At 37.6% G+C, this 27948-nt stretch overlaps 1 pseudogene across 1 annotated transcript; it reads right to left on the reverse strand.

The window, feature by feature from the left end:
- Positions 1–27776, reverse strand: LOC106877326 (beta-1,3-galactosyltransferase 1-like; annotated as a pseudogene). Its single transcript, XR_016244866.1, has 4 exons — positions 26781–27776; positions 5325–5387; positions 2032–2142; positions 1–1293 (listed from the first exon to the last, which is right to left on the reverse strand). The product of XR_016244866.1 is annotated as a beta-1,3-galactosyltransferase 1-like (transcript).
- Positions 27777–27948: the final 172 nt, after the last annotated feature.

The raw sequence follows: 27948 nt of genomic DNA on the forward strand, positions 1-27948 counted from the left end.
CTGTTTTGGTAGTTTTATTTAATACAGTTATAAAAGATTACATCATAATATACAATACATCATCATTAGATAAAATTTTAAAGATTTTAAACATGGACTCAGGCATAAATGACATTTGCTGGGCTAGTGATGCATTTCAGTTTTGCATTTGAATACTAAGGACACTTAGAAGGCATGGCTTAAAACATGCAAGTAAGAAACAAAAGGATCATATAAATATACAATTCAAATTCACTTCTCTAAATTAGTTCTCATCAATATGAATTGTTATGTGCTTCATTGATATAATCTATTTAATATTATCGCCATTCTAAGTATAAATCATTTGATAAAGACTCCTCATTAATTTTGCTGTTTCACTTTTTTCATTTTCAAAATCACATACTGCTACAATGGTACGAGATTTCTGATATTTCTCAAATACATAATGTTTCAAAACACTCTGGAAAATAAATTGATTTTTATGGTGAATTATATTAATATTTAGCATTTCTGCCAATACACCAATCCAAACATCAGTCGGCATGTAATAAGCATTCTGCAAGGCTGCCAGATAGAGTTTATTGATTATATTAATATGTGCTATATAACCAAAGCCATGACAATATGGAGGATAGAAATCTCCTCTATACAATATTTCCTTGTCTAATTGTCTAAACTGTGTAATATGTCTGTGCAAAGCAGATGTGTTGCCAATACGATAACAAAGAGCAAAATGGTCATCATATTTGCCTTTAGATAAATCATGGCCAAGCCATGACACGAGCCTGTTCAGATCTATGAAAGCTTCATCATTCATTACTGCAACATACTCAGCATTAGCACAGAACTCCACACTATATTTCCATGCCATAATCGTTTTTAAAGAAATATTAACATACGATTCCTTGAAATCTTCCAGGAGGATATCATGATACCTTTCACTCTCCTTTTGAATGAAGGATTCAATTGTAGAATTATTTGGTTTACCGAAAAGAAAAAGGTGTTTAATGGGGACATCTTTTGCACAAGAATCTTCTGGGATATTTGAGAAAATATTCCTTAATACTTCTCGACGGTCAAAATGATCATATGTAGTGCGAACAGTATAAAGAAGAAATACTTTTTCATGTTGAGAGCAGAGAGTAGGCTCGTTAATAACTTTTTAAAAATTATGTTGATATGGTACATGGTGTTGATAATACCATGGATCAACCTTTGATTTTTGGGGTTGTGGTCTAAAAAAAATTTTTGTATTCTTAAATGCATTTGCTCTTTTATGAAAATATGTCCATTTTCCAAATGAAAATATACCTACAAGAGAAAATAGATGTCATTATCAATTAATGGAAGGTAAAGTTGTAAATAATGATTTTCAGTTTCATTAAATTTCTATATTTTACTGAATGTATTCTAAGATGAAACTCTATAATTTTATTTTGACTTTTATGATAATAATGCATCACAAGAGATTTTGAGAGAAAGTCTTAAAAATAATTTTGATAGTGAGTTGTTACTAACAGATATAGATGGATAGCTATAAAAACTATATTTCATGTAAAAATCTTTTACAGGTCTCAATTTTTGGAGTACAGTACATTGAATGTTGTGCTCTGTAGGGCACAGCATTCATTAGTTTTAGTCACTGATATCAACCAAAAACAGCTACTTCATTTTAAATGGCAAATTGTTTATTGTCTGTGCCAGAATAATCATTGCTTAAGACGTGAGAGATAGAATTGCATCTCCTAACAGAAATGGTCTAGAAATTTTCCCTTCTGAGAGATTTCCCAGCAGATTTGGGCTTCAGAATTATCAGAGAATGGGTCTCTGCTGGGAAAACATTTTCATATGACAATTATGTTATGTAGAGTTAGGAGACTGATCCAGATACTGTGACACTAACCTCTCTACCAAAGACAACTAGAACAAAATGCTTGTGCTAAAGATGGCAGAACATTAACTGTATAACATACAAAGAAAAAAGGAGAAAAATTGTGATAAATTTTATGAGATGCTTATTATGACAAATGATAAACATTAAAGTCTTACTCGGCATAAAACTGTTGATCTCAAACGTTTTATTTTGTAGATACCAAGCTTCTAAATTGCATTCCTTTGATGGAACTTTGAAAGTTTCAGTGTTGTTTAAGTAGAGGAAACCTGTTGATGAGAGATGGCATTAACATATAAGTTGTAATGTAATATTGGGAAACAAGATTTTGTTTTAAGACGTTAATGAAGTGAAAAGAAGAGAAAAAAGCAGTAAGAGGAAGAAGAGGAGATTAGGGAACAATGTAGCATTTCATTAGAGACAAATCTGAAAGGAAAACTGTATTTTCTCATCAACAAATGAAGAGAGATGTAGCAAAAGAGGGAAAGAAAGGATACTAAATGAGTTATGTAAAAGTAAAGCAGTTTCTCAGTCAAGTAAGGACAAAACTACAGAAGATGGAATGGCATTTTCTATTTTTGAATGAAACTGAAGAGTGGAAACCAAAGACAAACCAAAGTTTTTGAGATTTAAGCAAATTGAAAACTTTTTCAACCACACTATACTAGGTGAGAAGGTGACAAGAAAGCTTGGGGACTGCTGTGTTGCTGGTTGAGTTGCTTAGATCTTACTCATTGAGGGAAGACAACTGATTGTATCATGAAAGCATTCCATGTGATGAGCTTTCTAGCTGATCTGTGGTTTGGCATGGATCTTCATGGATGAGCATGTTCAATAAACTCTCATTGAACTGAACTCTAGAAATATGCCGCCTTCTCCAGACTAAATCGGTAACTGGTTTATTTCTCCAACAGTTAATATGAGAAACACCTTTTACTCGCCATTGTAGCGCTATCCTAAACAGATTTTAAAATATACATCTACACCACATGGAATCTCACTAGCACAATTATGGCTGAAACTAACACCACCACAGATGAAACTAACAACGTTATCACCGATGAAAACAGAACTACTTCACCAGTAAGTTATTGAAGAAGACGTAAGTACTCTTCTTATTTTATTTGGACTAAACAGCTAAAGCAAGATTTACTTTGGTGCTATGAAAAAGCCTGAGATGACCTTTCAATCAGATACATGAAGCAGTAAAAACAATACTGGGATGAAGCTCTTCCCAACTTAAATACCTGTAGTGAACCCTGGCGGTCAAGCAGGGAAGCAAAACGAAAACGGGATTTAATGAGAGTAACCTCCCTCGACCTTCTCAAACATTCTAGAAGTTTCCAATTAACTACCGGATGATGTGGGAGTCAGGGACTTCAAGTTCATTCCTTATATAAAGCAAAGCATTTCTAATTTCACGCCACTCTTGTCTTTTGATTCTTCGACATGCATTTAGTCAGACCACTTGCATAGATATCCGCACGCGCGTAGGTTCGCCTCATTTTACTTGGAGACATGTGGTTACAAAGAGAGTATGTTCATGTGATGTTACAAGCTTTTCCTTCAATTAACCTTACATGTTAACACATTACCTCCAGTAATAAATATGTTATGACTTATTACAAACATCTCATAAATTCTTAATTTCTTGTCGTTACGTACAAGATGGTGACCCCTCTTTTTCTCATGCTTATCAAATTATAGGATGTCACTTAATCGACATCACTATATAACTTCATGGCGAAACAACTCTGACAACAAGCATCTTTTGTAAAAAAAAAAAAAAAAAGAAAAATCAACTTGTCCTCGATCCTTGCAAAACACTGAAAATGAGTCAGAATCTGCCAGAAGCGGTGTAAAAAATAATGAAAACAAACCAGCGCTTCCATCACCGCTATATTCAAGTGTGTCTTCAAATTTAGCTGATTCAGTAGCAAAGACTGCGGAATACATCCAACTCGAAAACATTCTAAAATTACAATTTGCAAAAAAAAATTGGGATCCAAAGATCCAAAATTTGCTACTTTCTTGAAGCTTTCGTTGAGCAACAGACTATTCCCAACACGAGTGAGAAAAAAATCCAACCGATCGAATGTTTAAGGTTATCAACGATGTCGCTGGAGAGCACATGGAATCATGTGATGTTAATTACAGGAATATTAATATTCTTATATACATAGCTGCTATTACTCCTGAAGAACACCTAGGAGAAATCTACAGTGAACAAAGTAATGAAATTACTAAACAACCTAGATGGAAAACAAAACTTGAAGAAAACATCAACAATGCGCGCCAGCTTCTTGGATAGTTAACTACAACAATAAAATGTAAGGAGAAAAATAAGCTTACACCTCACCAACTCTACCTTACACAAAAATTAATTAAACTTTATGGCAACTCTTTACACCGAGCTGTTGAGGGAAAGTTAATCACTTTTAAACACGAACTCAAGACGATGAGTGAGAAACTCTCCTATTGCAAGCGAATTTTTGAGCAAGCCCATATCAATCGCATGTTTGCTTCCAACCCACAAGCATTATACAGAGAGAGATGAGGAAGGAAAATATTACCATTAAGAAAGCTCCCTCCCAAGAAGATCTACAATCATTCTGGTCAAACATTTGGAACGAAAAGAGGGATTTCAACCTGAATGCCTCGTGGTTAAATACAACTGAGAGAGAATACTTTACCAACACTAACAATGATGCAGAAACCTTTGCTATAGTAGTAGGCAGAATGTGAAGGCACCTGGAAGGGACCTAATAGTTGGATATTGGTACAGAGACACCTAAAAAGGCAACAACAGCACCAACACTAGCTCTGCCAACGATGATGTCCCCTACACCAGCATTAACGACATCAACACCAACAACAGCGGGAGTAGTAATATCAACATCAACAGTAGCAGCGTTGTCAGCAACAATATTCGATGATAGATCGGATATTCCGGGAACACCTTTAAACGAAGGCCTCTCCAACTACAGTTCCTCATTCAGGATCCTGGAGAGACAATATGCCACGTCATTGGGCAGCTACATGTGGCGCCTGAAGGAGAAAGGGATGCCACACATAGCCTAATGGACGATCCTAGAAAAATTGGGCCTCTACAGTTGCGCATAGCCAAACCGGCGAGGATATTAAAGAACTCCCTTGACTCGGAGAACATCTTAAATTCAAGAACGGAAGTCTTACTCTGCTTACACTTCGAGATTCCTACTGAAGTCCTGGGATCAGCAGGCCAAACAGTTGGGCTCTCCTTTGTCTGTGTGTTCAACAACTAGCCATGAGGTCTTTTCTTCCACCACTTTGAAGAGAGGTCAGAGGCCCCCGGCCATTAGGGTCTGATGAGACGCTGTAAGCGCTTTACGGACGCGAAAGCTGGGGTAACCCATAGACCGGCCATAACTATCTTTAGCTACACAAACACAAACAAAACAAAACAACTTACTATAAAACATCCAGCAAATGGAAATGGTCCATCCAATAAGGAATACTTGCTTAAGTATCATTCCTGCAAAATGATAAAATGAAGAAAGTAAGTTGAAAAAATCGAAAACGATTTCAGGGATAATTATTAAACTGTTATTTTGTCATCATCGCCTTTATAATTATTATATGAAGTATCGGAGTTATTATTATTATTATTGTCTTTGCACAGCTTCTAACGCTGGAGATGTACTACGGTGTCAGCTGTTCATTACCAGTGAACTAAGGTAACAACCCTTATTTTTCAAGCACCATCCGGAGTATTCGAGTGGTTTCAAGCAGTGCTGTTTTCTGCAAGTGCTCCACCCTTATTGAAACCTCTATTTATTTCATGTACTTCTCAAGATTTTTACTCACTGTTGACAATTATTGGTACTACTGCTACCTTTTTTCATCAACCACAACTGCTTAACTTCGCAAGCTAACCTGTCATATCTATTGACTTTTCTTTCTTCCTTATTGCATACCTTGTTGTCAGCTGGGCATATATATATATATATATATATATATATATATATATATATATATATATATATATATATATATATATATATTGAAAAAAAAGTCGTCAGAATTTTGGAATAACTTCTTTCATTTATTGTATGCATATATTAGCGCTTTCGTTTGTCTTTCGAACTTTTCAAATATAACTGAAGATACAGAAATCTAGCTTATTTATATAAAAACAGGTGTTTTGGGGGGTTTTGATTATAACAGAACATTGTTTTGTTTTTGTTTTTTTTTGGGTGAGGCTTTGGAGACAATGGAAGATGTATAAGCAAATAGATAGATAGATAGGCAGATAGAGAGATAGATGGATAGAGGGATAGCTAGATAGACTGATAGTCAGACAGATAGAGAGATGGATGTGGTAAAAGAGAGAGAGAAGGGCCATTGTATTGAATTGGTCTTTTTAAGGAGTGTAAAAAAAAAAATTTTTTTTAATTTAAAAGCTTGTTTACTACTTACTGTATTGTTTTGAGACAGATTTTAGGGATGGTAGAAAAAGGAGGAAGAAAAGAAAAAATAGAGAATAATGACTAGAAAATATAAAGAAAACAAAAAATGTCTTCCTGTTTTTTCTTTTGCTTTTAGTTCTTCCATTTTATATTCTTTGTCCTTTCTTTTTATAGACTTTAGGTCCCTTTTAGAATATATTCCTGTCATACATTCATTTATTTATTTATTTTTTGTAAGGTGTAGTTCTGCATGAGAGTATATTAGTACAATCTTTGTAAATTTGCAAAATCGAATTAGTAAAATCAATTTAGTAAAAATAACTATATATATCTCATATCACACATATATACATATATATACACACAAAACGTATTCCTTGTTTTTCTTTTTTCTCTTTCAACCATTTAACTTTGGGGAAAATTTTTTTATGAAGAGTAGTTCCATTGCCTTTCGGTATTGTGGACCGTTCCGTGTACATTTATAAAAGGGAAAGATTTTGAACTTTCCAGATGTTTACTCAATGGAATCATTCTTAGTTCTCCTTGTCGGATATGTTGTCTGTGAATTCTTGCACGTTGACAAAGTGAGTTATTCGTTTCGCCAATGTAATTTTCTTTACAGTTTGGACAGGTGATGCAGTATATGAGATTTTGTGTTTTGCAGTTCATATCTGCATTTATTTTAAAAATAGATCCGTTCTTGAATTTTATGTGGGAACCACTTTCTATGTATTTGTAGTTGTTGGTATTGTTACACGTTCCACATCTCCTATCACCACATTCTTTTACTATGAATTCTGGTTTAGTCTCTGATCTGAATTCTGCCCTTGTCAGGTGTTTTTTAAGGTTTTTCGGTTGGCGTCTGCTATTCCGTAAGGTGTTTTTTTCAATCAGAGTTTTCATCTTAGGGCTTTGAAGGAGTATAGGCAGGTTCGATTTTATGACGTGGAATATGTTAGTTATTCCAGGACTGTATGTGTTAATGAACGGAATCATGTTTTCATTAATTTTTTCCTTTGGTGTCCGTAGTTGGATGATATCTAGTCAACAATTTCCTTGTCTTTCTGTCTAAGCTGCTTAGTTTGTCTAGTATCCATGCGATTACCCCTGCTCCATATCTAAGGAGTGAAACTGCCCAGGTGTTGATAGCTTCAATCTTATTCCGTCCCTTGAAAGAAGTTATTCCAAAATTCTGATGACTTTTTTTTCAATATTTACTTCTGTACATCACACCTAACACTACACACACACACACACACATATATATATATATATATATATATATATATATATATATATATATATATATATATATATATATATATATATATATATATATATATATAAAAACAAATAGTAAATGAGTATATGCATATATACGTACAGGTATGTGCATACCGACATCCACCTGTATGTATAGGTGCATATCTGGGTACAGGACATTGCAAACAAACGTAGACGAGAACACACGAGCCACATAGAGAACATTCTCCTTCATCAGCCACCCACGTTTTAACACCGGCGTTTCGACGAGCTTGGGCAGGACGCATCGCTAAAACGGCTCGTCCCATGGATCGCAGATTAAATTTGTATACGCAAATTAAATCTAGCCATGGAGGAATGTAGTGGCGGACAAAAAACAAGACAGGAAAACAAACAGAAAAGGCTTTACGGCCAGACGAGAAAAATTATGTGTGTATGAACGCGATGAGGCACGGACCCGAGAGGGACAAAGTGGTGCGTGCGTTGCTTGGCGAAAGCCAAGGAAGGAAAGGATTATTGACCGGAAGCATGTGACCATGCCGGTGTAAAGGGAAGAGAGAGAGTGGTAGAGGGAGGAAGTAGAAGAATAGGTGAGCAACGAGAAAAAGAGAGGAAATACGAGGGGGAAAAAGAGATACGTAGTAGTAACAGAGGAAGAACGAGAGGGGTAAAGCGAGATACGTAGTAGTACAGAGGAAGAACGAGGGGGGGAGGAAAGAGAAAGAGATAGAGTAGCGTCGGAGGATATGAGTTTACGAAAACTACTTACATTTTGGAAGACGCTGCGTTCAATGATCCAGCATCATTTGCTTTCTTTCTCAATTAACACTATGTCTGGTTTCCTATTCTCTATCTCATGGTCGTACTGAATCGTAAAATCCCATATGATCTTTGTATTATTTTCGATGATGCCTTTGGGTTTATGTTCCTACCATTTTTTTAGCTCTGTCAAGTCTATACTTGTTGCAAAGTGTCCAATGGACAACCCTTGCTATATTGTCATGATGTCTCTTATATTCTTTCTGGGCTACTGCTGTACATTGCCTGGTGATATGCCATACACTCTCACCATTTTGTCAACAAATTCTGATCTTATCACTTTTTGATGTGTTGTCTATTCTGTATTTGATATAATTCGTTCTTAGCACTTGCTCTTGGGCAACACAGATTAGAGCCTCTGTTTCTGGTTTTAAATCCCTTTTAGTCCTCCATGACCATCTTTTTTCTCTGTCTGTCTTATCTTCAACATCTCTATGAAATTGTATTAACATTCTTTTCTTTATCCACCTATTTTCAGGTTCATTCGTTTTCAATTTCTTGTATAGTGCTTTATCTTTGCAATCTTTCATCCTACACAAGCTTGACCTTCTTACTTCCAATAACAGCAGTCCTGTGGAATTTCTTACATACTATGCTATGTTGTTTTCTTCTACTCTAATGCTGTGTTCACATCCAATCAATCCTCTTCTCCCTCTTTTTCTTGCTACATACAATCTGTCTGTGTCACTTTTTGGGTGGAGTATCCCATATCTAGTCAGCAATTTCCTTGTCTTTCTGTCTAAGCTGCTTAGTTTGTCTAGTATCCATGCAATTACTCCTGCTCCATATCTAAGGAGTGAAACTGCCCAGGTGTTGATAGCTTCAATCTTATTCCGTCCCTTTAATTTTGACTTATGGATCAGTCTCAGTCTGCGCAAGTAATCCACCTTAAATTTTTCTGTCATTTCTTTCTCCATCAATTTACCCATTTCCCAAATCCCCAAGTACTTATAGCCCGTCTCTTCTATCTGTTTCATAACCTCCCCTGATGGTATCGTTAGCCTGCCTATGCATTTGATTTTGCCTCTCTTCAAGACTAACACACCACACTTTCTCAGTCCGAACTCCATTCCGATATCAGCACTGAAGGTATACACTGCATCAACGAGGGAACTGACTTGGGATTCATCTTTACCATAAAGTTTGAGGTCATCTATGAATAACAAATGGTTGACTTTTTGTTGGCAGCTTTTGAATACATACCCAGCTTTTGCTGTCCTCAGAATCAGTGTAACTAGTATCATGCACAGTACAAAGACAAGCGGGGTAGTCCCCTTGGAAGATGCCTCTCCTGTTTTCTATTGTCGCTAAACTTCTTCCATATGCTGTCAGTTCCGTCCTCCACTTCGCCATACTTTTTCCAAGCAATTGTTCAACATTCGATGCAAATAGGTTCATACATTCCATAATCTAAGAATGTAGGATCATATCATACGCCTTGCGATAATCGATCCATGTCATGGCTAAATTAGTTTTCCTCCTCTTGCAGTCTCTTAGCACAGTTTTTGTCTACCAGGAGTTGATCCTTGGTACCTATTCCAGTCAATAATTCCCACATAAGTGGCAAGCAGGATATTAGCCTGGAATTGTCTACCGTATTGCCTTTTTCGATGTTTTTCAAGCACAGCACTGTCCTTGTTAGTGGCCGTAATACTCTCTTGTAAATACTGGTTCTATTCAGCATTTGTCCATTTTATTAAATCTATGTAACCCCATAAGTATAATTATTTTTAATTATAATTAACCTCTAGGTACGACAAGGTCAGCCTAGTAACTTACCCCTCCACTAATACCACCTTTCCTTCCCATGATTACCTTTGCAAATTCCTCTTAGCCACCACATCCCGCCTCCCTCACAAGTGGTATTCTTTCCTCTTCAACCACAGCACTTAAAACTACCCCACTCAATTAGATATTGACCTATCAACCTCTCCCTCCTTCTTCTCTATTCATCTCCCTCTATTCAATTCATACACATCTGCATACCTCAGTACCCCCCCCTCCTCCAATACCAACCTACATTCATTATTCTACTGACTACTGCTATCTTGATCACCGATTCACCCACACCCCCACTCTGTCCTCCTCCATCTGTCTTCTCTCCATACTTTTCTACACCTTAGTCATCTCCCTCTGAATCAGACACCTTCCCTCCCTCAAATAATTGCCATTCTTTTCTCATTCTCTCAACTCCCAATAATTCTATTGCTATTAATCCTAAACTTTCATACCTGTTCACAAACCCAACACAACTGACTACCCTTCAATTACTATCTATCCTACCCCTCCCATTCATCTCCCAACTCCCCACCTCTACTACCACTTCCTTAATACCCTCATTATTAACCTCTCCCTCTTCCTGAACTGGCTCTCTTATCTCCTCTCACCATTCCCGTCTTAACACCCCATGACCCCACCGACCCTCCTACTCCCCCCTCTAATGCAGTAAGCTCTCTGCATTTAATCATTCCATCTTCAAACTTCTCTGCATTAACATCTGAAATGTAAGACCTCTACCATGAATGACAGAGACTCATCTTATTCCATGTTGATTTCATCTTTTACGGCCACATATTGTGATGAACTACATCTACTAACATTATCATGGATCTCCGAGCCCCCACAAACAGCCGTTTGACTTATAATACTTCTCTTCCTTCAATTTTCTCTGTCGTTTGTACTCTGTGTAAGTTTGAATCTATTAATATAAATATCTACATATTTATGCTTAAATATTCATCGTCTGAAAACCTCCCACTTTCCACCTTTTACCTTTTCTTGTTTTGCATGTATACATATATACATATTTTGTTCTTCATGCCCAGATTTTCTGAGTGTGTGTATATGTTTAAAATTCATACATTTACACAATTCCAAATTTCTTGGATGAAAGAATCGCAATTAATATTCTAAATACCATAATTTAGGTCACAGCGTCATTTTTTCCGTCAAAAAAACTCCCAATTACGAATAAAATCCATAAAACTACACAAATTAACATTTTCTCCTCTAATAAAATCTAATTTCCTCTTTCTAATACTTTTACAAATCCTTTCAACTCCTACTTTCTCTTATGAACTTTTACGAACGATCCAACAACAAATACAAAAAGAAAGGAAGGAGAAACACTGACAGCAAAAGAAACAGACACAATACAAATCCTACGTAAATACACACATATACATACACATGCGTACTTTCCAACACAATTTCTCTGTACAAGTCACTTTCATATTGACAGTCAAACATTCCATTCAATACAAACTGTGTCCAACTTTACTTGATGAAATATTTGGATTTTATTTCGTTAATACCATCCCTTAAGTCATACACTCAGTTTCTCTCTCAAAATAACTCCCAATTACGAATAAAATCCATAAAAATACATACATAACCATTTTCCCCTGTAACACAATCTCATTTCCTATTTCTACTACCATTACCAACTTTTGATATAGCGATGTGGTCATCTAACTCTGCACAGGTCACAAACTAAGTTGGTATATATATCTTTTCATTAACCCAGTCTTCCTTTCCGGAAGTAACAGGGGTCTATATAGAGATGACGCCCTATTCTTTCTGGACAGAAGTAGTAAAGTACAATTAGAAAGGCATAGGAAACATTTCTTTAGAAGTTTTAAGAATTTAGGACTAAGCATTAAAATGGGATAGTAATTTCTTGATGCTACATTGTCTTGATACTGGATTATCCGAACCATTTCATAAGCCAAATGATCATATTAAGTACATAAATGTAGCATCCAACCATCCACCTTAATCCTCAGGGATTAGTTAATACTATTTCTACAAGAATTTCTAGATTATCTGTTAATAAAAAAATTTCGAATCACATACAGCTTATTATAATGCTACTTTAGCTAGGACTGAATACCGTGAGAAAATTCAATATATACAAGAAGCAGGCATTCACAACACTGTCAATTCCTCCAATAATAATACACATTGCACACCATCACAGCGTTACAGTATGAGAACTGACTCAGATCGAGAATACAGGTGAGGAAGAATTGGCCAAAGCAATGAACTACCAAAGAAAGTTCATAGATACGCATGACACAATAATCCTACTGCTCAAAGCAATAAATTGTTCCAATCCTGAATAACACATTAGATCACGTAAGCCAAATAACAGATATAGGCATCACAATGTACTCTGGTACAACCCAATTTTTGGTTCGAATGTTTTAACCAAGATCGCTGGAAAATATTTCTGCCGTTTTAGGTAAATGTTTCCCTAAATCTAATAGATACCATGCTATTTTTAAATCAGCACACCATGAAGGTATCCTACACTAACTCTACTAACAGTTCGATAATCCACCTACTGGATCTAGCAAACATACGCATCTAAATACCAACAAAAATGTAAGCCTCGATGACAAGCACCAAATTGTGATAGGAGAAATGATTTTAATATAATTAACATAGTAACGTCGGAAAATGAAGTCAGAACTGCCATATATACAAATAAGTATAATAAATGCTCATGCAGAGAAAACTCAAAATGCCCAGTGATGAACCTCTGTATGAGTAGAAATCTTGTATATAAATGTAACATTCACACAAGAGACCCGAGTTGTTTTCCAAAACGTCTCAACCTCAAGGCGCATGCCTTAGCTCGGCGTTCGCCGTCCGCCTGTCACGTTCGCGCGGTGAGCGGCAGTGTCACTGGTGGAATTGCCATTTTGGGACATCGGCGGCGGTCCCGCCGCCGTCGTCATCGTCGACGTCCCATCCCCCGACTTGTTCGAAGAGATCGAGATGAAAAGGATCGCTTGCATACGACTCGACTTGCCGTTCGGAGTGATGTGCTTAGTAGAGCAGCTACCACACTGCGATCTATTGAGTCTCTTCTCCCGAACGACATGATCCGCCCTTTCGAGGCGGCCGACGGGGGACAAAAGAATCCCCGACCACAGAGAAACCGCGAACTGAACGAGACGACGCCGATGACAAAGCGTGACGGGTGGAAGTAGTGGTCGGCAAAAAAGAAAAACTAAGATCGGTGCCGGTCGTGCGGCGGCGGCGGCGGCGGAAAGAAAGACTATCGGAAGAGAAAGATTCGAGCGACGACGGTGAAGCAGCGGCGAGGCGTCGGAGGGCAGCAGCAGCAGCAGCATTTCCTTGCAGAGGAGGCGAGTGCGTGGCCAAACAAGACACGATGCGCACAGCCGGTCTTCGGGAGTCGAGAGACGACAAGGCGCGACGTGTGGAAGCGGTCGGCAAAAAGAAAAAAAAATCGAGATCGGTACTGGACGCGCGGCGGCGAAAAGGAAGACGAACGGAAGGGAAAAAGATTCGAGCGACGACGAGGGAAGCCGCGGCGAGTCGTCGGAGGGCTGCAGCATTTCCTTGAAGAGGAGGTGAGTGCGCGCCAAACGAGACGCGATGCGCACGACCGGTCTTCGGGAGTTGTTATTTCGTGTGTTACGCACGCGGCGATCGACGGCTAAGTTCGTCGAGTCAGTCGTAGTAGTGAGTAGTAAGCAAAGTCGGAAGGAAGGAAGGAAGGAAGCAAGCAAGCGATTAGCAGCTTCGTTCGGAGCGAGCAAAGAGCCGGCCGACGCTGGCTGAGCGGCGTTGCGACCGAAAGGCCGCCGATTCAGTTTCCCGCTCTCTTGCATGGCGACGGCGTTACTCGCTCACGACCGCGTCCCCCGCTCGCTGCCCGGCATCGCTGAACGATGATCGAATGGGCGATACCTGGTTGATCCTGCCAGTAGTCATATGCTTGTCTCAAAGCTTAAAGTATAAGTTCATGCCGTAAACGAATGGTGAAACCGCGAATGGCTCAGGAACCGGACCTAATCCTCGGGACCGTATTCCTCACCGCGAGGAGAGTGGATAACTGTGGCAATTCTAGAGCTAATACATGCAACCGAAGCCGCGATCGCAAGTCGCACCCGGGTGTCGGGCTGAAAAACGGCGTTCGGCAGCCGCCGCTCGTCGCCGGCGCCCGCTCGGCCGGTCCAGGGCTGCGCACCCGCGTTAGCCCCCCAGGTCGCGACGATACAGTCGGCATTCCGCATTGGTCGCAGCGCAAATATTAGTGGAGCAAGTGTCACTGGATATCAATAGGATATGCAGGGTTCCGCTGAAACCCCGACAGAAATTCCTCTTGCTGCTGCAACTTTATCTGCCGAGACATTTTTATAGTCTCGTACAGGTACTGCCGTCAAGAGGAATTCTCAAGAGGCTAGACACGGCCTTCCGCGTGGGGGCTAGAAAAATATCACATCTCCCCGAAACTACTTCCTCTTCCTTCTTTTACTGCAGCCGGCGTGATGGCGGGTCAAGTCTTCACCAAATGGTAAGACTGATACCAAACTGCGTCATCCGCCGAAATCTTCGCCTGCTGACCTCGAGGTATGTCTCAGTTAGGAAAGTTGCTGATTCTGCAGGATTAGCCGAACAGAACCAGCAACTGATAGTTTCCTTCAATTTGCCGTTGTTACCTGAGGGCGCGACCGAATACGACCCTGATATCCGGCTGACTCACACCCATAGATGGGCGGCTCAGCCGGTGCATGGTGTGTGTGCGGCGGCGTACCGGGGAGATGCAATCGGCAATAGTTGGATCAGTAGGCCGGGTAGGATCGCTGAGGGGTGCTACTCGGGATTACTCAAGATGCACTCCAACGTATATCCTACCCGTGAAACTCTGACGCGTGGGCCCCGAGGGGACTCCACGTGTCCAAGATGTAGAGTAGGGGCAGAGACTATTTCCCATATCAGTGGAGTTTGTGGTGCTCTTAAAGGACCACGGCTCGCCAGACATAACAAAATATGTAGCCTGGTGGCGAAAGAGGCTGTAGGTCATGGTTGGAGTGTCAGTGTAGAGGCTTCTTACATTGTAGGAGGTTCCAGGCTGATACCCGACCTTGTATTTAGCTGTCCGGAGAAGGTAGTAGTCATCGACGTGACTGTCCGATTGGAGCAGGGAGATGCCTTGAGGTAGGCATCTCTTGAGAAAGTGCATAAATACCGACCACTCATTCAATTGCTTTTGCAGAAGTTTGATCGGCCGGTAGAAGTGCATGGACTCACAATCGGTGCCTGGTGCTGACCTGCAAGTGTGGCACTGGACGCCTTGGGCATCCGTGACAGATCATTTCGGCGACTACTCAGCCGGACAGCTATGTTATCTACGTACAATATGCTGAGAGACTAACTCTCAGCATGGGATTCCTTAAAATAGGACCCAGTCAACGACCTAGGAAAATAACCTGTTAGAGACCTAAAACTTAAAATAGTGACAAAAGAAAAAAAAAAAGAGAACACCGGCTAAGACAATAAGCGACCCGTTTGCAAGTGACAGTAATATACATGTTATTTTAGTTGTTTTTATTGTTTTACAGAAAGTGGTGTCGCCCCGGCTATGAGATGGGCCTTTCGTCAAAGTGTACGACACCAAGGCAATGACACCAGTGGGACCACCCACAGAAAATAAAGGGAAACCAGATAGATGAAGATGTCTACAAGAAGAAATAGCCAAATGCCTCGTCATCAAGTTAGTGATGCGCATGAACGGATCAACGAGATTCCCACTGTCCCTATCTACTGTCTAGCGAAACAACAGCCAAGGGAACGGGCTTGGACGGATCGGAGGGGAAAGAAGACCCTGTTGAGCTTGACTCTAGTCCAGTTTTGTGAGGGCACACGGTAGGCGTAGCATAGAATCCTCCCTCTGTGTGAACGTTACATTCTGTGGACCAATGAGATCATTAATAGAATTTCTGAAAGACTCTCAAGATACCTACATGCATATAAATGTACTTTCGCACAATGCAGTGGGGTGAATTTGAGCAACTGTTAACATTATTTACTTTAAGGTATGGATGAATTAAGTTAAGCTTTAACCACCTTATTTTTATAAACACCAAGTAGATATTTAACTTGCTATGTGAACGTACGTGCACCAAATCACACGTGTGCGTATTCTTACATCTTTGTGGATGCTTGTATGAGCGAGTGTACATGCACCATACAACCTACGCGAGGGCGTTTATACATCTACATCCATATCTGTTAATGGTTATGTTTAATACTTTTCTCGCTGCATTGTGTTCGTTTCTTTTTTTTTTTTTGCATATTATATTATTGATTTTCTATATAAATAGAGCTATATCCTTTAATTTGCTGCTTTTCTTTTCACGAAATGAGAAGATACATTGTAGAACTGTTATTTTAACGAGTTATATCTATTCGTCACCTGAAGAGTCACATATGCACTGTCGGATGCTCCTGAACCAGTTGTTAAGTATCCACCCATGCGGGATCGATGATAGATGTGTCGAAACAATTGTAGTAATTAATAAAAATTCTCGAATCTTCCATCTTCCATCTTTCATTTACCATATACAGTAATCCCTCGCCATATCACGGTTCACCTATCACAGTTTATTATTAAAGCTTACATAGAGGATCTATTTTAAAACGGGGGCGCCAGTTTTCATTTATGTTTTATGTAGTGTTTTTGGTACGGAAAGACTTTCAAACTTCGTATACTTATCTATTTTGTGTTATAGAACAGAAAAATATTTTTGTATTCGAATTTATTTCATGTAAAAAATTGTCTTATTTCGATAATTTCTACTAATCACTGACGTCTATTCAGTTGAAAACAGTTAGCGCTGTAACGGTGTATATCGTATTAATCCCCTAACCCTAACCCTAACTAGACTGTTAACCCTAACCCTAACCGTAACCCTAACCCTAACTCGAGAATCCGAACTCTAAAATTGTTACACACATAGATACGCACAGCGTAATTTATTATATAAACAATATATGCGTATAAATTACGATTAAACTGGATGAAATATGTCACAGGGAATAACATTTTTATGACTGCCCAGCAGTAAACTCTATTCAGCTGAATAGACGTCAGTGATTGGTTGAAATTACAGAAATACGACAACTTTTACATGGAATAACTTGCGAATTCCTTTTTTTTTTGTTAAGAAGACTAAGAGTAAAAGATGTTTTATATGACACATTCTACCAGTGTCCCAAGTTTCAAAGTGTTTCGTTAGTGTTTCGTTTTAAAATAGATCCTACATAGATTCCTCCGTGGCGTTGTTTTGCATTTATAATAAAATACTCGATGTATGTTTTGTTTCTTCGCCAGATTCGCTGCAGTATAACACGCAAGATTTCCTCATAACGTTGGGTTTTAAAACGCCGAAAAGTCATAGACAGGCAAGACAACTCGCCTCAGATCGAATTCAGGAATGATGAATACCATATTTCGCCATTTTTGTGGCTTATCAACATCTTCCAAAGAACCCCCTGTACGGATAGCAACAGTATAACGTGTAGGATGAACCCTCAAGTAAGATTAGGAATATAGTCTATAGTAGATATACTGTATGTATGTATGTATGTATGTATGTATGTATGTATGTGTAAAAGGTTGATAGTTGCAATAGAGACATTAGTCTCTCTCTATCACCTTTCAACAAAATTATATATTAAGAAACAGTAGAACAATTAACAACATAATAAAAGTAAGTTTTATTTTTGGTGGTGCTTGGTTTTACAAATCCTGTGTTATTCAGGCTGGCAGCCGCTGGTTAACTTGTAATCGGCATTGGAAGGTTGAGAGCTTTGTTGATGCATGCCAAAGGAGCAAGTAGCTGTCACGTCGAACACATCACGCTAAAGAGGTTTAGAAAACGAAAGAAGCGCTTTAAGTACTGGTTTTACTACGCATGCGCACTCGAGGGGCTTCCGGGAAGGCAAGTCCTTTGCGCATGCGTAGATTGTACTTCCTTAATGGCGGCCATAATTTCGCGCCACTACATATGTATGTATGTATGTATGTATGTATGTATGTATGTATGTGTGTATGTATGTATGTATGCATATACGTATGTAATTTGTGTACTTAATTTGTTTGTTCCCCCACCAGTTTAACAATCTGTGTTGGTTTGTTTGCAACCCCGTAAGATAGTGATTCGGCAGAAGTGGCCAATAGAATAAGTACCGGAATTAAAACATAAGTACTCGGTTCTATTTGTTACACTATGCCCTTTTAAACGGAGCACCAACATGGCCGCCAACTTCTATAAGATGTTCGTAAACCAACGATCTATAACCTAAATACCATAGGATATAGAATTAAACAATAACCAGCAAAAGAAACTAACACAGTTACCACACACCATAAACTGATAATTGTAATAAAAAAATAAGGTCAAATAAGTTCTTTAATAAATAAATGACACGTTTACTGTATCGTGCAGTTCAGTAAACAAAAGCAGGTGTTTCCTCTTTGATAGTATCTTTTGTTCTGCTCCAATTCTCCCTACTCACTCTCGGATTCACTACGCACCCGCACGCACACACACGCACACACACACACACGCATGCATTTGAGAGACAACACTGAGAAAATGAGATATTAGTTAATAAAATCGAGTGGTTGTATAGACATTCCGAAACACTTAGGGATTGCATTCCTATCGTCGCAGGCGCGCAGTTCCCCGGGTCCTGTTAAACCGCATAACTCATAACAGCATGGAGAATGGGTTTGAAATGACGATGATGATGATGATGATGATGACCAAAATCTAAGTAAAAGTGTTTGGCCTAGAAAAGTATATGCTCTTTTAAGACATTCAAACTGCTAGAAAAAGCAATCAAATCTTCCTCAATTTTTTCCTCCCACGTTACCTATTGAAGGATACGTTTATCATCATCATCAACGTCGTCGTCGTCATCATCATCATCATTTCACGCCCGTTCTCCATGCCGTTATGAATTAAACAGTTTCACAGGGCCCGGGGAAACCGCAGGGCTGCGCCGATAGAAATGCAGTCCCTATTCCTAAACAAGTAAAATGAGTGTGTGTGTGTGTGTGTGTGTTCCTTTGCATTTGTCTTCACCACTTTCTAAAAATTGTTTGTGTCACCGTGGCTTGCCAAAAAGTGTCCAATTAAATAAATACCAGACTTAAAATAAGTACAAGGACCCACCTATATCCTTAGAGGTAGTATTGTGCTCGGAGGCAACGAACTATTTAAACAGTGTGTGTGTGTGTGTGTGTGTGTTCTTTTATTTTTCTATCTGTTTCAGTCATTTGATTGCTGCCATGCTGGAACACCGCCTTTAGTCAGGCAAATCAACCCCAGGACGTATTCCATTGGCTCTTTTGCCAAACTGCTAAGTTACGGGGACGTAAACACACAGGCATCGGTTGTCAAGCGATGCTGGGGGGACAAACACACACACACACACACAAACATATACATACATATTACCTACACACACACACATATATATATATATATATTGGACCAATATCGAGAATAACCAGCCGAAACTGCAAGGATAATCTGGATCTCGACTGAGGAAAGAAAACTCCGATTGATCTGTCCATGTTTCCTTCTATCGTCTATCTGGATGTTTTGTCCCTTTCTTGTATCACCTAACCGTCTGGATGTTTTGTGTTCTTGTCCCATTCTGTATTATATATATATATATATATATATATATATATATATGTCAGGTCGCTCTTCAGTGCTACTGGTAACATGTAATCCAGTACAACCTGTTGCATGGTCGGGTCGTCGGCGACTAAACTGGCAACCCCACCAGGCTTGCTTGGTGAGGAGGGTGTTGTTGGACACCCTGCAGGACGAAAAATAAGACCTGTCAAAGGGCGGATGAACTCCTGAGCAGTCAACGACCATCCAACAAAATGTCTGTAAATATGTATATATATATATATATATATGTATGGGTGTGTATATGTGTGTGAATGTCTGTAAATATGTATATATGAATAATTTTAATTTTATATATATACTATTTTTTATCTTTTATGTTTTATTTATATATATATATATTATTATTTTTTTATTTATTTAATTTTTTTTGATGAGCTGCTCCACATCGGTCACCAGAGTGATATTTGATCACTTTACAGAGTGTCTGAGTGTCGGTTAGGTGTCTGGAATGGGACGGCTTACCTCATGGGCAGGTAGAAGCTCTTTAACCTTGGTTGGTAATCTACCTAGGAGAAGGAAATCTCCGAAATAAAACCTGAGGCCTTGGAAATTCCTGGTTTTGTCAATTCTCTTGTCACACCGGTGAAAGTCTTCTTGGGCTAATAAGTGGGGGTAGTGCAGTGCAAGCTATACCCACTAAAAATTATTCATCTGCACAGGTACTTCCTGTACTCCAAATCTTAGTAAAATCATTCAATTGGTTGGTTGGCAGAAACCTAAAAATGCACCTGTAACTTATTTTAAAATGTCTGAAACAAATTCAGTAAATGGTAAAAAAGGCTTGGGAACATCAGGGGAACAGGTCTGGCCCGGCAGGTGTCCCAGTGTATCACAGGCTGGACCCGGTCGTCACCCTGCCACTGTGGTCAAACAGTCCTCAAGAAAAAGTAAAAATAAACATCGTTTGAATTTTGGCTGTTGGAATGTGCGCACACTTCTTGATGATGATTTCACGAAGAGGCCAGAAAGGCGTACTGCACTTATTGCATGTGAGCTAAAGAAATATTCCCTTGATATAGTTGCTCTCTCTGAAACTCGTCTCTCTGGTGAGGGTCAAGTAATGGAATCTGCTTATGGATATACTATCTTCTGGAAAGGCCTACCTAAGGGTCAGCGTAGAGAATCTGGTGTTGGGTTTGCTCTCAAGAATACATTAGTGTCCTCCATTGCAGAGCTTCCAAGTGGTATATCTGACCGGATCATGTCATGCCGTATCAAACTGACAAAAGGTAGGTTTCTTACCGTTGTCAGTATTTATGCACCAACAATGTCCCATTCTGAGGAAACTGTGGGACAGTTTTATGACAATCTAGCAAGATTATTGAGGAAAGTACCAATTTCTGACAAGCTGGTCATTTTGGGAGATTTCAATGCAAGAGTTGGAAGGGACTATGTTTCATGGCCTGTTTTAGGTCGACATGGGATTGGAAAATGCAATAGAAATGGAGTAGCTCTTTTGACGTTTTGTACTGAGAATGATCTGGTTGTCACCAACACTCTGTTTAAGCAGAAAAATAAATATAAAGCCACCTGGATGCACCCAAGATCTAAGCACTGGCATCTCATAGATTATATTTTGATTAGGAAATGTGATATGAAAGACGTTTCTAGCGTTCGGGTCATGAGAGGGGCAGAGAGCTGGACTGACCATCATCTACTGCGTGGCAAAATAGATTTTTCGATAAAACCTAAAAACCGACAGTCTGGTCCTAAGATACCCAAAAAGTTAAACGTTGCAAACTTTAAATTATCAAGCAACTTGCAAAGATTCCACGACGCTATAGAAAGTATTAATCTTGACCCAAACAATTTATGGGAAGATTTCAAAACAAAAGTATTTCAGGCTGCAAGTTCGTCAGTGGGATTTAAATCTCATAAATCCAGAGATTGGTTCTCAGATAGATCAGCAGAAATTCATGATCTACTTTTAGAAAAACAAAGCTTAGGCAATACACTGCTCTCTCAGTCATTGAATCCCAACTCAAATGAAACTTACAGAAAGCTGAAAAGGAGGGTGCAAACTGCTCTAAGGAAAATTAAACAGGAATGGTGGAATGATAGGGCAAAAGGGGCACAAGAAGCAGCTGATAGAAATGATGCCAGTTGTTTGTATTCTTATGTTAGGGAGGTATATGGTCCAAAATCTTCTTCAGTAGCTCCAGTGAGAACAGAAGATGGATGTTTTCTTCTGACTGACACCGCTTCTATTCATAAGCGTTGGGTAGAACATTTCTCTGCACTTTTGAATAGACCATCATCCATTAATATGAGGACGATAGAAAAAATTGAACAACTTCCAGTTATAGAAGAGATGGCATCTGAACCAACTCTCAATGACATTTATTTAGCTATGAATAAGCTGAATAACAACAAGTCTCCAGTTCTCCAGAACTTACTTGCAGGTATTGGTAGTGCAAATCAGAGGTGCAATCTGTGTGGGTGTTTTTTTCAAAACACTGTCTGGTTTAAAAAGCCACATCAGACGCCATGAAAGGGCTAAGGTGTAGGTGCAGGAGGTGGTCAAACTCTGTTTAAGGAGTAGACAACCACCATATATATATATATATATATATATATATACTTTATTTAAAAGCAGCAGAAATATAACAAAAAATTGTTACTCGGAGTTTCACGTTCCCGTTCATCGGACAGTTTTGTTAGAAATGGGAGAGAAATGACGATGCAATCAAAACTAATATAAGATTAAAACACGTGGATCTGTTTCATTGGTCGTTTCAAATAACGGTCTTAGGTATGCGCTAGAATTCCCGTTTATAGACGCATGAATATATAGGGATGACGGCCTTATAGTCACCCATAATTTAAACGGCCACGAATTAGATAAAGTTAGGAAGGATCTAATTGCTTTCTTCCAAAGGATAGGCTTGCGGATTACAATAGATACTAACCTCAAAAAAGTAGATTTCTTAGATGTAAATTTAGACTTGAATTCAGATATATTCAAACCTTACCGTAAGCCTAATGATAAACTATCTTATATTAGCAAAGAATCCAACCATCCGCCAGTTATTCTTAGAAACTTAGTAACGTAGGTAGGCGAATATCGTCAATTTCTACGGATGAGGCAACATTCCAAAACACAGCACCTTATCATAATAGTGCTTTAAGGAAAAGTAGATTCTCTGAGAAGATCCAGTATACCCAGTGTAATGCTAACAACAACATAACACATAGAACTAGGACTAGGAAAGTTTTGTAGTTCAACCCAGCTTTCAATATGGCCATAAGAACTAATATAGGTAAGGAATTTTTAAAATTAGTCTCTAGACACTTTCAACCTGACCATAAGTTTTGTAGAATATTCAATAGAAGAACGCTCAAGAACAGCTATTCTTGCTGCAAAAACTTCGCTGTTTTGATTAGCCAGCACAACAAGATAATTTCCAAAAATCATAATGCCGATTCTTTTCCAAAAGCTGCAATTTCAAAGATGGAACCTCCTGTCCGTTGGAAGGGAGATGTCTAGAAAAAGTTATCGTGTATAGAGCCAAAGTCCAGATAGAAGGCTCACACGATTATAGAACTTACACAGGGACTTCGGAAAATTCATTCAAAACCAGGCTTTATTCGCATAAAAATTCTTTCAGATACCCCGAAAATAGGACAAAGACTTGCCTGGCAAAATACGTCTGTTAATTAAAAGAAAGCGAAACCAGACCTTTCAACGTGACATGGAGGATTTTAGGTAGAACATCACCTTACAGGTACGGTGCCCATAAAAGACCAATTAAATGTGAGCTGTGTTTATTAGAGAAATTCCATATCTTATTCCAAGACAAGAAAGCTTTGAACCAAAGACTCAAACTTTTAAATTCATGTAGACATGAGTCTAAATTTAAAATGCCGGCTAATAACATACCATATGGGTAGTATATTTTTGATAATTTTTGACTCCTTGAAACCAGTTTGCAATCTCATTATTGGATTTGTACCGCATTTTACTTCGCATTGCAAGAATATTGTATAGATCCCAACGTCTTTTTAAGAAAGCCTTAGACTGTTATATGCATAGTTTTTCTTGTTTTTATCTTACTTTATATTATTTTATTTTATTTGTATTTATTAAAAAATATTTTGTAAACAAATTTAACCGTTTTTATGGATGGTTTGATATATGGGATTCTATTATGTATGTATTTTTGCCCAATTTTTGCTATTATACACTCAGCAATTTCTTTAAAAAGTTGTCTGCATATATACGTTAAGACCTAAAAGTTTTTTATGTGGATGTCTGTATTGTAACAATGCATATGTATTCGTATGTGTGCGTTTATGCTTATGTATAGAGCCTATGTTTACACTTGTGCACATACATACATGGTTTCGAGTGTGTGCGTCTTTGCATATGCATGGGTAAGTGTGTATGCTTACATTTACACATACATACATATATTCGCGTGTGTACATCTAGGTTACATATGAGAATGTGTGCTCAGGCTTATACACATACATACTTCAATGTGTGCGTACGCACGTATACAATTATATTTGTGTGTATTCGCGTACATATCCCTATATATCTGTATACGTGATGCTAATATACATTTTGGTATACACATATATACGTAATCCAATTTTGTATACGTTTGTTATATTCGCTACACTTCCTTCTTTCTTTCCTTCCTCACGAAAACCACACTTTCTCCCTTTCTACATTCGTAACGTCCTTTATCTATACGTTACTCTTCTCCACCCCTTACTCCCCCCCCATCCAGAAGTTTAAGGTACACTTGCCTGTTCCAACGCTGAATAATTTTCGTATGCGAGCATAATCGCGTGCATATGTGTATGTGTATACATGCATATTCGTGCATGTATTTATGTCTTACAAATATATGCCTATATACGTATATTGTCTGTTCGTATGCATCTGTGTATTTTGATGTATATATGTATGTTGTAGATAGTTTAGTATGCGTATATACTGTTGTAGAATTTTTATTTTTTATTTTAATGCAGCGTAAATTTTATTTTGATTTTAATGTGTTAATTGAGCGATAATTCTAATATAATTATTTACAATATGTATTTTGAACCCACTTTTCAATTTCAGGTTTTCTTTGATTTTTTAAAAATTAGGATGAATCTATATTGAATTCATTTCTTTCGTTTATTTTGTTCATTGCATACCTAACATCGTCATTTCTCTCCCATTTCTAACAAAACTGTCCGATGAACGGGAACGTGAAACTCTGAGTAACAGTTTTTTGCTATATTTCTGCTGCTTTTAAATAAAGCATATTACTCTACCTCTGGTATTTGAGTACTCTTTTTTCCATCTTGTTGCACATTTATGTGCTTACTCCGGTATATATATATATATATATATATATATATATATATATATATATAACAATGATAACAATAATAATAATAATAATAATAATAATAATAATAATAATAATAATAATAATAATAGGGATAAAAATCCAAATTTACAGCTAAAAACTCAAATAAATTCAATTTATAAAAATAAAAATTAAATTAAGTTTCACAGTATAAGATATATATAAATATATAGTTTTAGGGAAAAGAACCAAGGTTCATGAACTCATCGATGAAAATCCACTGTCACATATAGAAAAATTAATAAGTAAATGCACAATAAATAAGTATAATAGAATACAAAGTAAATATCATAAGATAATGATAATAAAATGACAACACGTGTTTCATATCCAAATTTTCAAATAGAAAGAAAATTTTAATTGATTAAAACGATCGAAAATCAATTCTATTCAAAAATATAGCTAATCTTCAGGTCAAAATACAACAACAATAATAATAAAAGAATGTATATAGGCACTATCATGCTATCACGCGCGAACTTTCGAGTAATAGATAGATAGATAGAGAGACAGACAGACAGACAGACAGACAGACATATAGCTCGCTCCGGCCACAGGCATGCAGGCAGACAGACAGATACTTCACTAGCAGTGAGCACTTTCACTTCTGACAGCTAATAGCATGAATAGCATGAATTCATCCTGTGCGTATATATGTCTATAAGTGTAAGGAAGAAGAAAGTATATTATTTATTGTGTGCAAAAATTGTTTGAAGCGGTTGAGAGGATAATTTTTGTGGAAATGAAATATAAGAATGCAAATTTGTGTATAATATAGATAGGCACACACAAGCACACAACACACAGATATATGTATGTATACATATACATACACATACATACATACTCACATTAACACACACACACATGTATATATGCATATGCCCCACAATCATATACACATACACAATTATTCAGTTACATTTGGAAAATATGTAAGAGGGGGAGAATCATATAAGTTTTCAATCAGTATGAAAGTATTGATATGTAGTACACACACACACACACACACACACACACATATATATATATATATACATACATAACAAAGTAAATTTGGAAGGTACCACACGAGTGAAAATATACAGGGAAGAGGATTTGAAAATGCAGAAGTCTTTTAAAGATGTTTATAGACTTGACTGGTTTCACTTTTTTTAAATAAAATTTTTCAAAAGTAAAGTGTAAGACTTTGTGTAGTCTCTGCGGTGTTAAAAATTAGTTAACATCGATGTATTAAAATACAGTGATAGAATATTTGACAATGATAAGAAAATGTTAAGAGAGGCTTTGTATTTAAACAGTTTACACAAAAGTGTTCAACTTAGGCAAGTAAAATAAGTTCATAATCATTTATAAGCTTATCGGAAATCATAATTGTTTCTAAGCGTATATATACAGAAAGAATTTGTAGACAGTATTTGATAGGAGAAAGCGTGTAACAATTTTTTATAAGAATTTTAGGGGAATGACCAACCTGTCACCTTCATCTTTAGTCTTGTATGTGTGTTTCGCAATGATCGTTGCTATTTTTAGCAATAGTGTGAGAAGTTTGTTGGGAGGGCGCATTCACATTATCTAACTTCGAATAGTTTGTGAGAGCAAAGGGATTTTTCGTTTCTGGGCTTGTCTGTCATGGTTTGGTGGTTTTTCGACTGGAGTTCAAGATTGTGTGTGTGCGTGCATGGTTCTGTGTGTGTGTATATGTACTTGGTGTATGTGTGTGGTGAATTTTGATTGGTCTTAGAGTTCAGTATGGTGTCTGCATTTGTATGGGTCTGTGTATGTGTGTGTTTTATATTTAGCAAGGTGGTGTGTATATATGTGTGTATATATGTGTGCAGGTGTGTGTGCGTGATTCGTATTTGTCAGAGTGCTGCGTGTGTGCATGTGCTTGTTCCCGTGTGTGTATATGTATGTTTGTGTGTGTTGTGTTGATCAGGGTGGTGTGTGCGTGCACGTGAGTATGTGTGTATGTCTCTGTGTATGTTTGTAGTGTTATAATTGTCCGGATGTGTGTGTCATATCACTCTCACAAATTATATGATATTTAACAATGTGGATGTGTATGAACTAGGCCTCTTCCTGACCCTGACTTGTACTAATGAATACCTGTCACGGAATAAGGATCTTTTTTAAAACGGGGGCCACATTTTTCATTAACGAAACACTTTGAAACTTGGAACACTGGTAGAATGTGTCATATAAAACATCTTTTTCTCTTAGTCTTCTTTAAAAAAAAAGAAATCCATAAATTATTCCATGTTAAAGTTGTCGTATTTCTGTAATTTCAACCAATCACTGACGTCCATTCAGCCGATATACATTAAGCGCCGACTACATAAACAAACGATTCTGAAACAATTAACCCTAACCCTTGAAATTATCGAAAATAAGTTCTATTCAAAAATATAGCTACTCGTCAGATCGTAAGTAGAACAATAATTAGATATATATCTCAACCAACAATAAGTACCAAATGAATTAATATGAAATACTTTTATTATATAAAGATAGAAAAATTATTAAAAAAATATCATAATATCAAAATAATAATCATTCAATAATCATCCCTTCATCCATAATAATAACATGTATATTATATACAAAAAACATCTTACCTAAATTATCATTGTTTTAAATTA

This window comes from Octopus bimaculoides, chromosome 1, assembly GCF_046866305.1.
Source record: "Octopus bimaculoides isolate indiv1 chromosome 1, ASM4686630v1, whole genome shotgun sequence".
Classification (NCBI taxonomy): domain Eukaryota; kingdom Metazoa; phylum Mollusca; class Cephalopoda; order Octopoda; family Octopodidae; genus Octopus; species Octopus bimaculoides.